At 43.4% G+C, this 13,577-nt stretch overlaps 1 protein-coding gene and 1 long non-coding RNA gene across 4 annotated transcripts in view; both read left to right on the top strand.

Annotated features, from left to right (window-relative positions):
• The first annotated feature begins 1,893 nt into the window (after positions 1–1,893).
• On the top strand, positions 1,894–7,041 carry LOC110339306. The gene is made up of 3 exons (XR_002381421.2): positions 1,894–2,186; positions 3,660–3,798; positions 6,856–7,041. It is a non-coding gene; the product is annotated as an uncharacterized LOC110339306 (long non-coding RNA).
• A 1,722-nt stretch (positions 7,042–8,763) lies between these two features.
• Positions 8,764–13,577, top strand: part of Tpx2 (TPX2 microtubule nucleation factor) — a 46,819-nt gene continuing 42,005 nt past the window's right edge. Inside the window, exon 1 of one of the 3 annotated variants that reach the window (XM_013125219.3) lies at positions 8,764–8,887. The gene's annotated coding sequence lies outside the window, so the exon portion shown is untranslated. Of the gene's footprint in view, positions 9,023–13,577 lie in introns of all 3 variants that reach the window. The other 2 variants (XM_013125221.3, XM_021223022.2) reach the window with 2 other exon arrangements.

Here is a 13,577-nt window from a genome sequence, read left to right on the forward strand (position 1 = left end):
TGGGAACATTTAGGTAGTTTCCAATCTTTTCCCATTACAAATAACACTTGTCTAATCTGTGTTCTGCATATGTTGGCATTTGTAAGATAAAAATTCCTAGGAGTAAAATTATCAGCGTATGAGCAGATTAATCCATTTCGACCCTAATGAGTGTTGGCAAAGTGCTCTGTATGGCGACTGTGCTAGTTTAGCTTCCCAGTAGCAAATTCTGCCGTGTCTAGTTCTTCACATGGAAGATCACAGTGTGTTGCATAGTGTGTGCACGTGGTACTCTCCGTGCCGTAGGGAACCCAAGATCTCACACATCAGGTTTGCTTTTCACCACTGTGCTTCAACGCCAGCCCTGCCCAGTTTTGTTTTGTCTTTTAATTGTATTTTCATCCTTGCCGGTCAGCTGGGTTAAAACCGAAAGGCAGCTGGACCTATAATCCTAGGAGATCAGGAGTTCAAGTTCATCCTCTGGGCAAAGGATGTTCCAGTCCAGCCTGGGATACAAGAAACCCTGTCTCAAAATATTATCAACACAAAACAACAATAATAAAACACCACAGAAAAGCAGTCTTTCATTTAATATTACTTTGAGTGAAGTTGAACAATTTATTAGGTTTTTAGTTGTGGTAAATGCTGGGGTTTACTTATTTATTTATTTATGTATTTATTTTTGGTTGTTTGAGACAGGGTTTCTCTGTGGTTTTGGAGGCTGTCCTGGAACTAGCTCTTGTAGACCAGGCTGGTTTGGAACTCACAGAGATCCTCCTGCTTCTACCTCCTGAGTGCTGGGATTAAAGGTGTGCGTCACCACTGCCTGGCTTGTTTGTTTTTTGAGACAGATTTTCTATTTGTAACAGTACTGGCTGCCCTGGAACTCACTCTGTAGAACAGACTAGCCTTGAACTCACAGAGATCCACCTGCCTCTGCTTCCCAAGTGCTGGGATTAAAGGTGTGTGCCACCACAGCCAGGTGATAAATACTGTTTATATTGCTTGTTGGTTTTTTTTTAAGTTGGTCTTTTTATTCAACTTCTTTTTCTCATTTTTTTTTAAAAAGGAGAACTCTGTTGCTGGGGCAATAGTGGCACATGCCTCAGGAGGCAGAGGCAGGTGGATCTCTTTGAGTTCAAGACCAGCCTGGTCTTCAGAACCAGTTCCAGAGCTACACAGAGAAATCCTGTCTTGAAAAACCAAACAAAAAAGGATTTGTTTTTTTTATTAATTTGTAAATATTCTCTCTCTCTCTCTCTCTCTCTCTCTCTCTCTCTCTCTCTCTCTCTCTCTGTGTGTGTGTCTGTGTGTGTGTGTGTGTCTGTGTGTCTGTGTGTCTGTGTATGTGTATATATATGTGTAGGTGCCCTAGGAGGCTAGAGATTTCGGATCCCCCTGGAGCTAAAGTTGTAGCCATCAATATCATCGGTAGGAATTGAACTGCATCTTCAAGAGCAGCAGGTGGGCTGGAGAGATGGCTCAGGAGTTAAGAACACTAGTTGGTCTTCCAGAGGTCCTGAGTTCAATTCCCAGCAACTACATGGTGGCTCACAACCATCTGTAATGAGATCTGATACCCTCTTCCTGCCTGCAGGCATACATGCAGACAGAACACTGTATACATAATAAATTAAAAAAATTAAAAAAAAGAGCAACAGGTGCTCTCAACCACTGAATCATTTCTCCAGCCCTACTTGGCTTCAATTCTCTCCCTCTCTCCCTTTCAGTTTTTGCAATGCAAAGGATAGAAACCAGGGCTTTTAGGCCGGGCGGTGGTGGCGCAGGCGTTTAATCCCAGAACTCGGGAGGCAGAGGCAGGTGGATCTCTGTGAGTTCGAGGCCAGGCTGGACCGACAGCCTCCAAAGCCACAGAGAAACCCTGTCTCGTAAAAACCAAAAAAGAAAAAAAAAGAAAAAAAAAAAAAAAAAGAAACCAGGGCTTTTTACAAATGCCCCATCACTAAGCTACATTCCTAGCCAATTTTGTTTTTTGTTTCCGATGGGGTTGGCCACATTGCCTTGAATTTGTGATCTTCCTGGTTTGAAATTCTGAGTAGCTGGGATTACTGACATGGTATACCTTTGTCCTTGGCAGTATTTGTCCTTTGGAGTTTGGATTCTGACACTTATGTAAGTCAGTCTGGCTTTCAACTCTTGGAGATATGCCTGTCTCTGCCTCTGCCTCTAGAATGTTGGGATTAAAGGTATGTGCCATCACCCAGATGAAATTTATTTTATGTATCTATGTGAGTGCCTGCACGTATATATGTGCATCATATGCAAGCTGGTGCCATGGAAGACAGAAGAGGGTCAGGCTACTGTAGTTTGCTTCTCTGCTGCTTTGATAAAACACTGATCAAAAGCAACTTTAGGGAGGACAGGATTTACTTGCCTTACTGGTCACAATCCACCATCAGAGGAAACTCAGGCAGAGACAGCAGGGGAGTGCTATTTCCCAGCGGCTTCCTCTTGCTTGCTGAGCTACCTCTTACATAATCCAGGGTTACCTGTGTACCAGGTACCTGTGTAGGGGTTCCACCACCCACAGTGGACTAGGCCCTCTTTAGCCAATTAGCAATCAAGAAAATGCCTCACAGACCTGCCCAGAGACCAGTCTGTTGGAGGCAGTTCCTCAGGTGAGGTTCCCTCTTTCCAGGCAAGTCGAGTAGCCAACTGTGCCAGAGCAGTTATGAGCTGCTCCGTATGAGTGCTCTAACCCAAACTGGGATTCTCTGAGAGATCAGCAAGTGCTCTTAACCCATGAGCCATCTCTCTGTCCCCTCCTTCCTGATATTTTAACAAAACGTAATAGCTTCATAATGAATTTATATCCATTAACACTCGTTTAACATTTTACTTTATTCTCTCTCTCTCTCTCTCTCTCTCTCTCTCTCTCTCTCTCTCTCTCTCTCTCTCTCTCTCTCTCTGTGTGTGTGTGGGGGTCATGTGTAGAGGTCAGAAGATAACTTGTAGGAGTGGGTTCTCTCCTTCTACTGTGTGGGTCCCAGGTATGGGACCCAGGTTGTTAGGATTAGAAGGAAGTGCCTTTACCTTCAATTCATTTTTTTAACTTGAAAATGTGTCTTTTGGACTGGAGAATGGCTCAGAGGTTAAGAGTACTGGCCGTTCTTCCATATGTCCTGAGTTCAATTCTCAGCAACCACATGATGGCTCACAACCATCTATGTGAGACCTGGTGCCCTCTTCTGGCCTTCAGGCATATGTGCAGACACTGTACACATAATCAACAAACTGAAAAAAAAAAAAGAAAGAAAGAAAAATGTGTCTTTTTTTTTTTTTTTTTTTGGAGATGTGGTTTCTTTGTGTAGCCCTGGTTGTCCTGGAACTCTCTGTGTATACCAGGCTGATCTTGAACTCAGAGATCTGTCTGCCACTGCCTCCTGAATGCTGGGATTAAAGGCGTGTGCCACATTGCCCAGCTTATCAAAGTATTACTTAATATTTCATTCTAGGCAGTTTCATGAAATATTCCCCTGCTTAGGAAAATTTAGGTAGTTTCCAGTTTTTTTGAAACTTGTACAGTGCAAGAACTGGTCATTGATTTCTTTATTTCTGTTCTTGGCCCCCTCCATCAATAATGCTGAAATTGTGATGGTGTAGACCAGTTGTGCCCTGTGTTTCTTGCTAGCACTAAAATTCTGCTTCTGTGATTTCAGATCTCCTTAACACCTGTTTACCCAGGAAGGACATTTGAACTGAGATCCAACTAGAACTCAGTGGATGTGGAAGATAGAACAGGCATGGAGTCCCTTGGGCCAGACACAGTTCTTAATTTGGAAGGACTTGGGTCTTCTGGTATGAAAAAATGAATGTCATCATTCATTCACTCTTTTCATTGGCCATTTAGTACCGTTTGTCTAGTAGACCCTGAACACATAGCCCTGTTGTACCTTCCTTAACAAAACTGTGGTACCCTTATCCCCACCTGGGCATGTCTGCTCCCTGGCTCTGCATGTGCCTCTGGTTCAGTCATGCATGTCCTAGAAATGGGGCAGCCATGGCTGAGACAGACCTCTGCCCTCCCTTGCCTTCTGCCTGTGTCCAACCCTTGCCTACCTCTTCATCTCGAAGGCAGCACTCTTCAGACCAAGTCAACACCTGTTACATAGCTTACCACCTAACTCCTACATCCTTATCAATTACTTATTTACCCTGTTTGAGATCTCCCTTCCCACTAGAATGTCAGCACCATAAGGATAGGGATGGGGGTTCCTTCTGTTTTTTCTTTCTTCATCTCCTCTCCCTCCCTCAACCCTCTTCTCTCTCCCAGTGAAGAAAATGTTTATTCTTGGCTAAAAATAAGAGAAATAAGAAATAAGGGATGACAGCATGCCTCTAATCGCAGCACCTCAGAGACAGAGGTAAGAGAATCTCTAAGAATTTGAGGCAAGCCTGGTCTATACAGTGAGTTCTGGGACAGCCAGGACTATGTCCAGGATGGCCTCTAGCTCACAGAGCTCCATCTTCCTCTGTCTCCCTGGGTTGGGATTAAAGGCATGCACTACCATATCAGGCTTCATAGCTGCCACTTTAAAAAAACTTTCCTTTTTTAAAAAATTTATTCTTTGTGTCTTTTACATCATGCATCCTGATCCCACCTATCTCCTGTCCTCTTGAATCTGCCCTCTGCGCCTGCAAACCCCCCCCCAAATAAAACATAATAAAATTTAAGATTAAAAAAGGAAGAAAAAAGAGAAGGGAAAAGTCATGGACACTGCAGTGTGACACAATAAGTCATACAGTGAACTCCTTTATCCATACATTTTTACAAGCACATGTTGCAAAGAATCATTGTTTGGCATTGGTGGCACACGCCTTTAATCCCAGCACTTGGGAGGCAGAGGCAGGTGGATACCTGTAAGCTTGAGGCCAGCCTGGTCTACAGAGAGATTTCCAGGACAGCTAGGGCTCTTACACAGAGGAACCCTGTTTGGGGGGGTTGGTTTGATTGGAGGCCCCTGGTTTCTGCTACACTATCCACACTGGGCTCTCAATGGGACTCTTCCTGTACATCCTGTCACTGCATGACTGCCATTTTAAGACATGCCAATTTCCCTGTGTAACTGCCCTGGCTGTCCTGGAACTCGCTCTGTAGACCAGGCTGGCCTCGAACTCACAGAGATCCGGCTGCCTCTGTCTCCCAAGTGCTGGTATCCTTCTTTTTAAAAACTTAACTTTGGAGCTTTATTGTGCCTGCAGGGGCCATTCCCATTCAAACCACAGCAGTGGTTAAGACCATTTGCTGCTGTTGAGGAAAGGACTCAGGTTTGGTTTCTGGCATCCCTTTTGGGTGGCTCACAACCACCCGTAACTCCAGTTCAAGAGACTTCAGGCACCTGCACTCACGTGCACATACACCCATACACCCAATTAAAAACAAATCTTAAAAATTAAGTAAAGAACTTGATCTGTCTGCCATTTTGGGACCTATCACCACTTCCCATCCTACTTAGAAAGGCCAGGAGATTCTGCTGCAGTCTTCATCACCTTGTGATATGCTGGTGTGGAGAAATCCTGGGGAAGATGCTTGGTGTCCCAAAATTTGTTGATGGAATTGTATTAGGGCTTTTATTGTTGACAAAACACCATAACTAAAGCAATTTATAAAAGAGTTCAATTGGGCTTACATAGCAGGGTGGCGGTGGCACACGCCTTTAATCCCAGCAATGGGGAGGCAGAGGCAGGCAGATCTCAGTGAATTCCAGGCCAGCCTGGTCTACAAAGTGAGTTCCAGGACAGCTAGGACTGTTACACAGAGAAACCCTGTCTTGAAAAACAAAGCAAAAATTGTGCTTACAGTTCCAGAGGGTTAGAGTATATGATGGTGGAGTGAAGGCATGACAGTCAGCTACAGCAATAGCTGAGAGCCCACATCTCCATCCATAAGCAGGAGACAGAGTGGACACTGGGAAGGGAAGGACTGACCCCCATGACACACTCCTTCCAACAAGGCCACACCTTTAATCCTTTGCAAACAGTTCTACAGACTGGAGATTGAATATTAAACCTCTAAGCCTACAGGAGCCATTCTTATTCAATCAACCACAGGAATAGATACCATTTGAAATTGTAGCTGTGGACCACACCTGCCAGGATGGCAGAATGCAGATGTTGCTTAGCTCTGGTGGTCCTAACTCAGTGTGTACACCAGACTGGCCTTGAACTCACAAAGATCATTCTGCCTCTGACTCCGAAGTACTGGAACTAAAGGCACCACCACATCTGGCCTAATTTCATTTTTCTTAACAGCTGAATAATAGTCTGTTGTATAAGTGTATCACAATTCTATTATCTATTCATCAGTTGATGGACATCTAGGGTGTTTCCAGTTGCTGACCAGAATAGAATATTATGAATAGAGCATCAGTGAACATGGATGAACAAGAATCTCCTTGGAAGGATGTAGAGTCTTTGGATATATCACAGAGTGATATAGCTTGCTGGAGCTTGAGGTAGATTGATTCAGTTTCCTGAGGAACCTACACACTGAGTTCCATAAGAAGTGTACCAATTTGCACTCCCATCAGCAATGAATAAGTGTTTTCTTTTCCCCACATCTCACCAGCATGTGCTATCATTTATTTTTATTGATCTTGGCCATTCTAACTGTGATAAGAAGAAATCTCAAAGTAGTTTTAATTGGAATTTCCCTGAGGACTAAGGATTTTAAACATTGCTTTAATGTGTTTCTCAGTCATTTGTGTTTCATCTTTTGAAAATTCTCTACTTAGTTCTGGATCCATTTTTAGTAGGGTTATTTTCTTGATGTTCAGCTTTTTAAAATTCTTTGTGTTCTAGGTGCTAACTCTATATCAAATGTATAATTGGTAAAGATATTTTCTCTTTCTGTAGGCTTCTGTGATCCAGGGTGTGAGGCCAGCTGGGCTGGAGAGCAAGACACTCTTAGATAAATACACAGAGTATTTTTTAAATTCCTTTTAAGGGCTGGAGAGATGGCTCATCAGTTAAGAGCACTGACTGCTATTCCAGTAAGTCGTGAGTTCAATTCCCAGCAACCACATGGTGGCTCAGAATCATCTGTAGTGAGACCTGGTGCTCTCTTCTGCCCTGCAGACATAATAAATAAATATTTAAAACATTCCTTTTGATATTATTTTTTAATTGCCTAATTAACTCTTGTCAGTAAAGTGCTTGTCGCATGTGCTGGTTCAATCCCTAGCACCCATATGTACAGAAATGAGCATCTATAATTTCAGTCCTGGGGAGATGGAGACAGGAAGATCTTTGGGGGTTGCTGGCCAGGCCAGCTGAATCAATGAGTTCCAGGTTCAGAGAGAGACCCTTCCTCAGAAAATAAGGTGGAGAGCCATGGAGGACGATACCTGAGGATGACCTCTGGCCTCTTCACACATGTACATACATACACACATGCAAAGAACGTTCAAATACTATCTCCTTCACTTACATTATCGTAGAAAGTTTACTTAAACTTCTAAATTTTAGTTAGTATGTAATCTGTGTTTCATTATGTCTTTTATATACGTATAAATTGCTATATAGATCATGATACATAACACATTTGTCACTTTCTTCTTTTTTTTTTTTTTTTTTTTTGAGAAAGTGTTTCTCTGTGTAGCCCTGGCTGTCCTGGAACTCACTCTGTAGACCAGTCTGTGTCTTTGAACTCAGAGATCAGCCTGTCTCCGAGTACTGGCATTAAAGGCATGAACCATCACTGCCCGGCTTATTCCTCAACCTTTTTTCAGTCTTTGCCTTCTCTTTTAAAACACAGGAATGAGTATTAAAGACAATAATACAGTTGGGATTTAAAAGAAAAGAAGAAATCACAGAACTTTGCTTTTAGCCAGTTAACATTGGGGCAGGTCTGGGACTGGACAGAGTATGGAGACCCATAGAGACAGGGAAAGAGACCTGGAAGGAAGTGTAGGCTGCCTGTAGGAAGCTGTGGCTTTCTGTCTGTGTTTTGGGACAAGGTGTCCTTACAGAGCCCTGGCTGCTCTGGAATTTACTGTTGCACACCAGACTGGCTTAGAATGCACGGAGATTCACCCTGTTTCTGTCTTCTGAGTGCTGGGATCAAAGGCCAGGGCTAACCCACTGGGTTCCTTGTAGGAAACACAACGAGTAAACATGGAGAGAATAACCTTTAACAACAGCAAAAAGGCCGGGTGTGGTGGAGCACGTCTTTAATCCCAGCACTCTGGAGGCAGAGGAAGGCGGATCTCCAGGACAGCCTGGTCTACACAGACAGGCAGAGCTGGTATGCAGTGAACACTGTCTCGAACCGCTCCCCCAAACAAACAAACAAACAAACAAACAAACCAGTAAAAATTTCCTTCCGTGGATTCCGAGACGTCTAGGATGCGTTATATATTTAACCGCTATTTCATAAATGGTTTCACTTCATCTAGTACCAATTCTCCCAATTAAGTACGAACAAGCCTAGCATGATGATACACAGCTGAAATCCTTGCATTTGGGAAGTGGGGGAAGCAGGAGGATAGTTTAAAGTCATCCTCAGTCATACAGAGGATTCAGGCATACTTAGGCTCCAAGAGGCCCTCTCAAAACAAAACGTTTCACCCCATCCCAGCCGCAAACAAAACCAAATAGGAAGCAGAGGATTCTGGGTTTTGTAGTAGAGTTTCAATGTGCGCCCATACGTGCAAGAGACTACATTTCCCTGAAGCCTCTCTGGCCAGTTGTGAGCTTGGTCCCGCCTCTTAGCTTCCGGCGTCGCTGCATTTTCCGAGGCCAATCAGAGGGCGGGGTTTGTCGGTTCTCGGATCTCTGATTGGTGCATTCGACCGGGTTCCTGAGTTCAAATTTTCAACCGTACCGGTTGTGTTCCGAGGCGGACGGACAGCCCTGGCTTCCTGGAGTTCGTGCAAGGCTAAGCCGTGTAAGCGGTGGGAAGGTGAGGGGGAGCAGCCGTGCGCCGGGAGCCGTCCCTCCAGGTTTCCGAGAGGGTAGGGGATCCTTGGGTCAGGCCCTGACAGCCTAGACAGCGCGCGGGCTTCGGTGACTGGGCTTTGTGGTAAGGCCTCCGACTCGGAGTCTGTCGGTATTCGTGGGAACCCCGGAGCAGAGGCTGCTCCGGGCTGTCGGGCGCTAGACTGTTCGTGTTAGCACTGCTCTCCAGTTTCCACACTACACTTTGCTTTAAGCGCTGTTAGCATTACATTAGGGAAGGGACCTGAGGCCAAGTGGGTGGAAATAGCTCTGCCATTAAGTAGCATTGAAGAGAAGAGATGTGATCGCCACCAACCGCTTTTGTCTGAGCTAGGAAAGTAAATTTGGTGTTCTGCCAACATGGTTGAGGCAGGGTTTAATTCCACTTTGATTGTCTCCTGTTTAGGATATAAAATTCGTTTTATGTTATCCTTCCTATAAGGATTCAGGCATTAATTAATTAATTCTTTCTTCCTTTTTATCTTCCTTTCCTGGGACATTTATAGGTTGGAAGGGAAGGAAAGTTGTGACCTAGATCAAATAGTTGGGCGTACCCCCTATTTTCTTGATTTGTTATCGCATATAATTTTCTCGATAGCAAATACTCCCACCAAACTATTTCTGCTTGTCCCCCCCCCCCCAAGTTCCTGGCTTATCCTTATCTTGTATCTTTACATCCTTTGCCGTTATTTGACTTTTTCTCATTAAAAAATACAAACTACTAAAGAACTATTTGCTACTGTAGTAAAAATATTCTTTTTGTTGTTTTGAGACAGGATCTCTCCACATAGCCTTAACTGTCCTGGAACTCATTATGTTGTCCAGACTGGCCTCAAACTCACAGATCTGCCTGCTTCTGCCTCTCAATGCTGGGATTAAAGGCATGTGTCACTAGGCCTGGCTAGTAAGAATATTCTTGTGTGTAGCCTCCGTGTATTACAACATCTGTCAAGTGCCACTCCCCAAATCATGTTGTATACTTTTTGTTGATTTTAGTGTCTGTTCAATAGTATCAAGTTGTCATTTTTGGTTTAAAATTATTGTGACTTTTAGCCAACTGAACCAACTGATTGGCCTTTGAGAGTATATTGTGTGCTTAGATTAGTTGATGTTAGATACTGCATGTAGACAGATACATGATATAGTCAAGGGTTTTCTGGTATACCTGAGGACAAGATGGTTGATTCTTTGTGTGTGTGTGTGTGTGTGTGTGTGTGTGTGTGTGTGTGTGTGTGTGGTATTAGGGTCTGAACCCAGTGCTAATGGTAGGGGGAGTAGCTGGGGTACTGTCCTTTTTGTGTGTGATGATGATGATTACTACTGTTGATATAGGGGTCTGTTGTAGCCCAACATGGGCCTGGAAGAAGCTATGGAGCATAGGCTGTTCTTGAACTCCCAATCTTCCTTCACTGCCAGAGTGCTGGGTTTGCACTACCACACTAGGTGCTGGGTTTGCACTACCACACTAGGTGCTGGGTTTGCACTACCACACTAGGTGCTGGGTTTGCACTACCACACTAGGTGCTGGGTTTGCACTACCACACTAGGTGCTGGGTTTGCATTACCACACTAGGTGCTGGGTTTGCACTACCACATTAGGTGCTGGGTTTGCACTACCACACTAGGTGCTGGGGTCTCAGTGCTTCGGGTCTTCGTGTGTGCTAAGCAAGAACTCTACCAATTTTGTTTTTAAGACAAACTGGGTAAGTCACTATTATATAAATAAGTTGTTTTTGAGCCGGACGTTGGTGGCGCACGCCTTTAATCCCAGCACTCGGGAGGCAGAGGCAGGCAGATCTCTGTGAGTTTGAGGCCAGCCTGGTCTACAGAGCGAGTTCCAGGACAGCCTCCAAAGCCACAGAGAAACCCTGTCTCGAAAAACCAAAAAAAAAAAAAAGAAGTTGTTTTTGTTTTGTAAGGATTCTGGCAATGTAGAGGTGAAGGAGATGGATGAGACTTAATACAGGAAAGGTTGGATTTATGAAGTATGTGAGATATAAGCTGACTCTTGAAAAGCAGTGTTTGGCTAGGTGGGATGAGAATGACCAAGTTGCATTCTATTGAACTGGATGGATAGGAAGGCCCTGCTAAGTTGACAGTAAAACAGCAAGTGTGAAAAACTGGAACATACTATGTGGGTTGGCAAATTTGAGGTTTTCTAGTATGTAAATAAAAGCATTCCCCCTGCCCCCCCCTTTTTTTTTGGTTTTTACGAGTCAGGGTTTCTCTGTATTGTTTTGGAGGCTGTCCTGTCCAGCCCAGCCTGGAACTCACAGAGATCCGCCTGCCTCTGCCTCCCGAGTGCTGGGATTAAAGGCGTGGGCCACCACCGCCCGGCGTCCCCCTGCCCCTTTAAGACAGGGTTTCTCTGTGTAGCACTGGCTGTTCTGGAACTCACTCTGTATACAGACCAGGCTGGCCTCCAACTCAAGATCCACCTGCCTCTTCCTCCCAAGTGCTGGGATTAAAGGTATATGCCACCACTGCCTAGCTCAGTGAAAGCATTCTTTTGGCCAGGTTTATGCTAATGTTGGAATTAGAACAAAATTCTCATCATATTATCTTGCAAGTATAATTAGGTTTGGTCAAGAGAAAGTTATATGGAAAAGTAGGTCTGAGTTTTACATTTCCTTTATATTTTTTTCTCTTAGCTTTTCTTAGATTTGATTCCTAGAGTGTGAACCTGTGTAACTAACTTCTTCCCTTAAAAAAAATCTTTAAAAAGACTTGTTTTGTTTTAAACTTTTGGGAGAAGAACAGGAGAAATTACGTATCCTTTCACAAACTTACTATTTTTGTGTTATGGTATAGTTTAGGAAGCAGAATTGATATTGGTGTGATTCACTAACCTGAGGGTTTTTTAAAAATTTGTTTATTTTATTCATCAGATACCACTATAGATGGTTGTGAACTACCACATGGTTGCTGGGAATTGAACTCAGGACCATTAAGAAAGAACAAGTAGTACTCTTAACCTGGTGAGCCATCTCTCCAGGTCCCTGGCCTGACTTATTATGTAGATAGGTTTGTACATAATATGACATGCAAATCAGCAGCCCAAGATCCTTTATAAGAAAAAGATGGAACTAAACATAAATAGAAAGGGTATTAGTCAGGGTCTCTAAAGGAACAGAATTTATAGACTGGAGATATATGTATGGGATTTATTAGAAAATGGCTTACAGGCTGTGGTCCAGCTAATTCAGCAATGACTGTCTACCTAAGGAAGAATTCAATAGTTAATGAGGCTGGATATCTCAACTGGTCTTCAGAATCCTGAAGAAGTAGGCTGTTGTGCCAGTGAAGGAATTTACCTGTGAGACCACGCAGGCAAAGACAGCAATCCTTTTTTCATGTGCTTTAAATAGAGTGTCAGCAGAAGATGTGGCCCATATTAAAAGGTGGATCCCACCCAGAAAGATCTGGATTAAAGGTGTATTTTCCTACCTCAAGAGATTCTGTCTGAAAGTGGGTCTTTCATTTCAGATGATTTAATTAAAAAAAAATCCCTTATAGATGTACCGAGCTGCTTGGGTTTTAATTAATTCTACATGTGGTCAAGTTGACAGCCAATAACCATTGCAAGTTGACCCTTTGTCAACTTGACACACAATCATATATGTCATGATTAATTTCCAAATGAAAATAACCAGGTAATAAACATACATGACATGATATAACTATCCAACATACAACCACAAATGCATTATGAATGTTAGATGGCCATGTCCCTTGAGGGACATTCTTTTGGTATCTCAAAACTTTATATATTATAATGCTACATTGCATGATAAAGAAATTGAGGAAAGAAAACACAATCTGTACAAAAACAAAATATGACAGAAACACTCATGTCAATTATCCTCATTTCTGCAATTGGTCACGTAGCCTTAGCTGGTGTTTATAACTACCTTCCTCTACTAATCATCCTGTATTTCCTCCACTTTCAGTAAGTTCTTGGCCTTTTTCCTGGAGCAGTGACCTATAACTTCATTTTTGAAGGGTCTGTGCCCTTTTTCATCCTGTCTAGATTAGATTGTTGTAGTTTCCCATTGGCTTTAGTCACAGGATATGCCTTAAAGATTAGCACCAAGAGATGCCCTAAAGGATCTCCCGTACTCCAGAAAAATCTTTTTTACCTCCATTACGGAAAAACAATCCAATTTCCCCTTGGTAATCTGAATCAATCACCCCGTCCTAACACTGTTATTCCTTTTTTAGCCAAAGTGGCCAGGGGGACATCTGAATTTCCAGTTCATTGGAATATTTGCTGTGGCTTCTGGCAGGAGTGCTACCCACTCTGAAATCAAAACTTGTAGGTCAGTAGAACTTAAGGTTGAAGGAGCAGGAAGTAAAATTTTTCCTAGTGGGTTCCTAGGGGTGATAGTGAGTGGAACTATTCCTTTTTTAATGCCTTGATTCCTGAACCCTTGAATCCTGGCTATGGGAAAAACTACCATATATTGGACACTGATTCAAATCATATACTGCCCTCTGGAGAATCTGCCCCAGCCTTCCATGCTGCTGCTTCCTAACTGGTGCTATAAACCATCTTCAAAAGGCCGTTACATCTTCCTATCAGGCCACCAGCTGGTGGGGAGCAGGGTGTAGTGGATGCCATGATTGTGGGCCCGCTGTTG

The sequence above is a fragment of the Mesocricetus auratus genome, unplaced genomic scaffold, assembly GCF_017639785.1.
Source record: "Mesocricetus auratus isolate SY011 unplaced genomic scaffold, BCM_Maur_2.0 Super-Scaffold_100004, whole genome shotgun sequence".
NCBI lineage: Eukaryota > Metazoa > Chordata > Mammalia > Rodentia > Cricetidae > Mesocricetus > Mesocricetus auratus.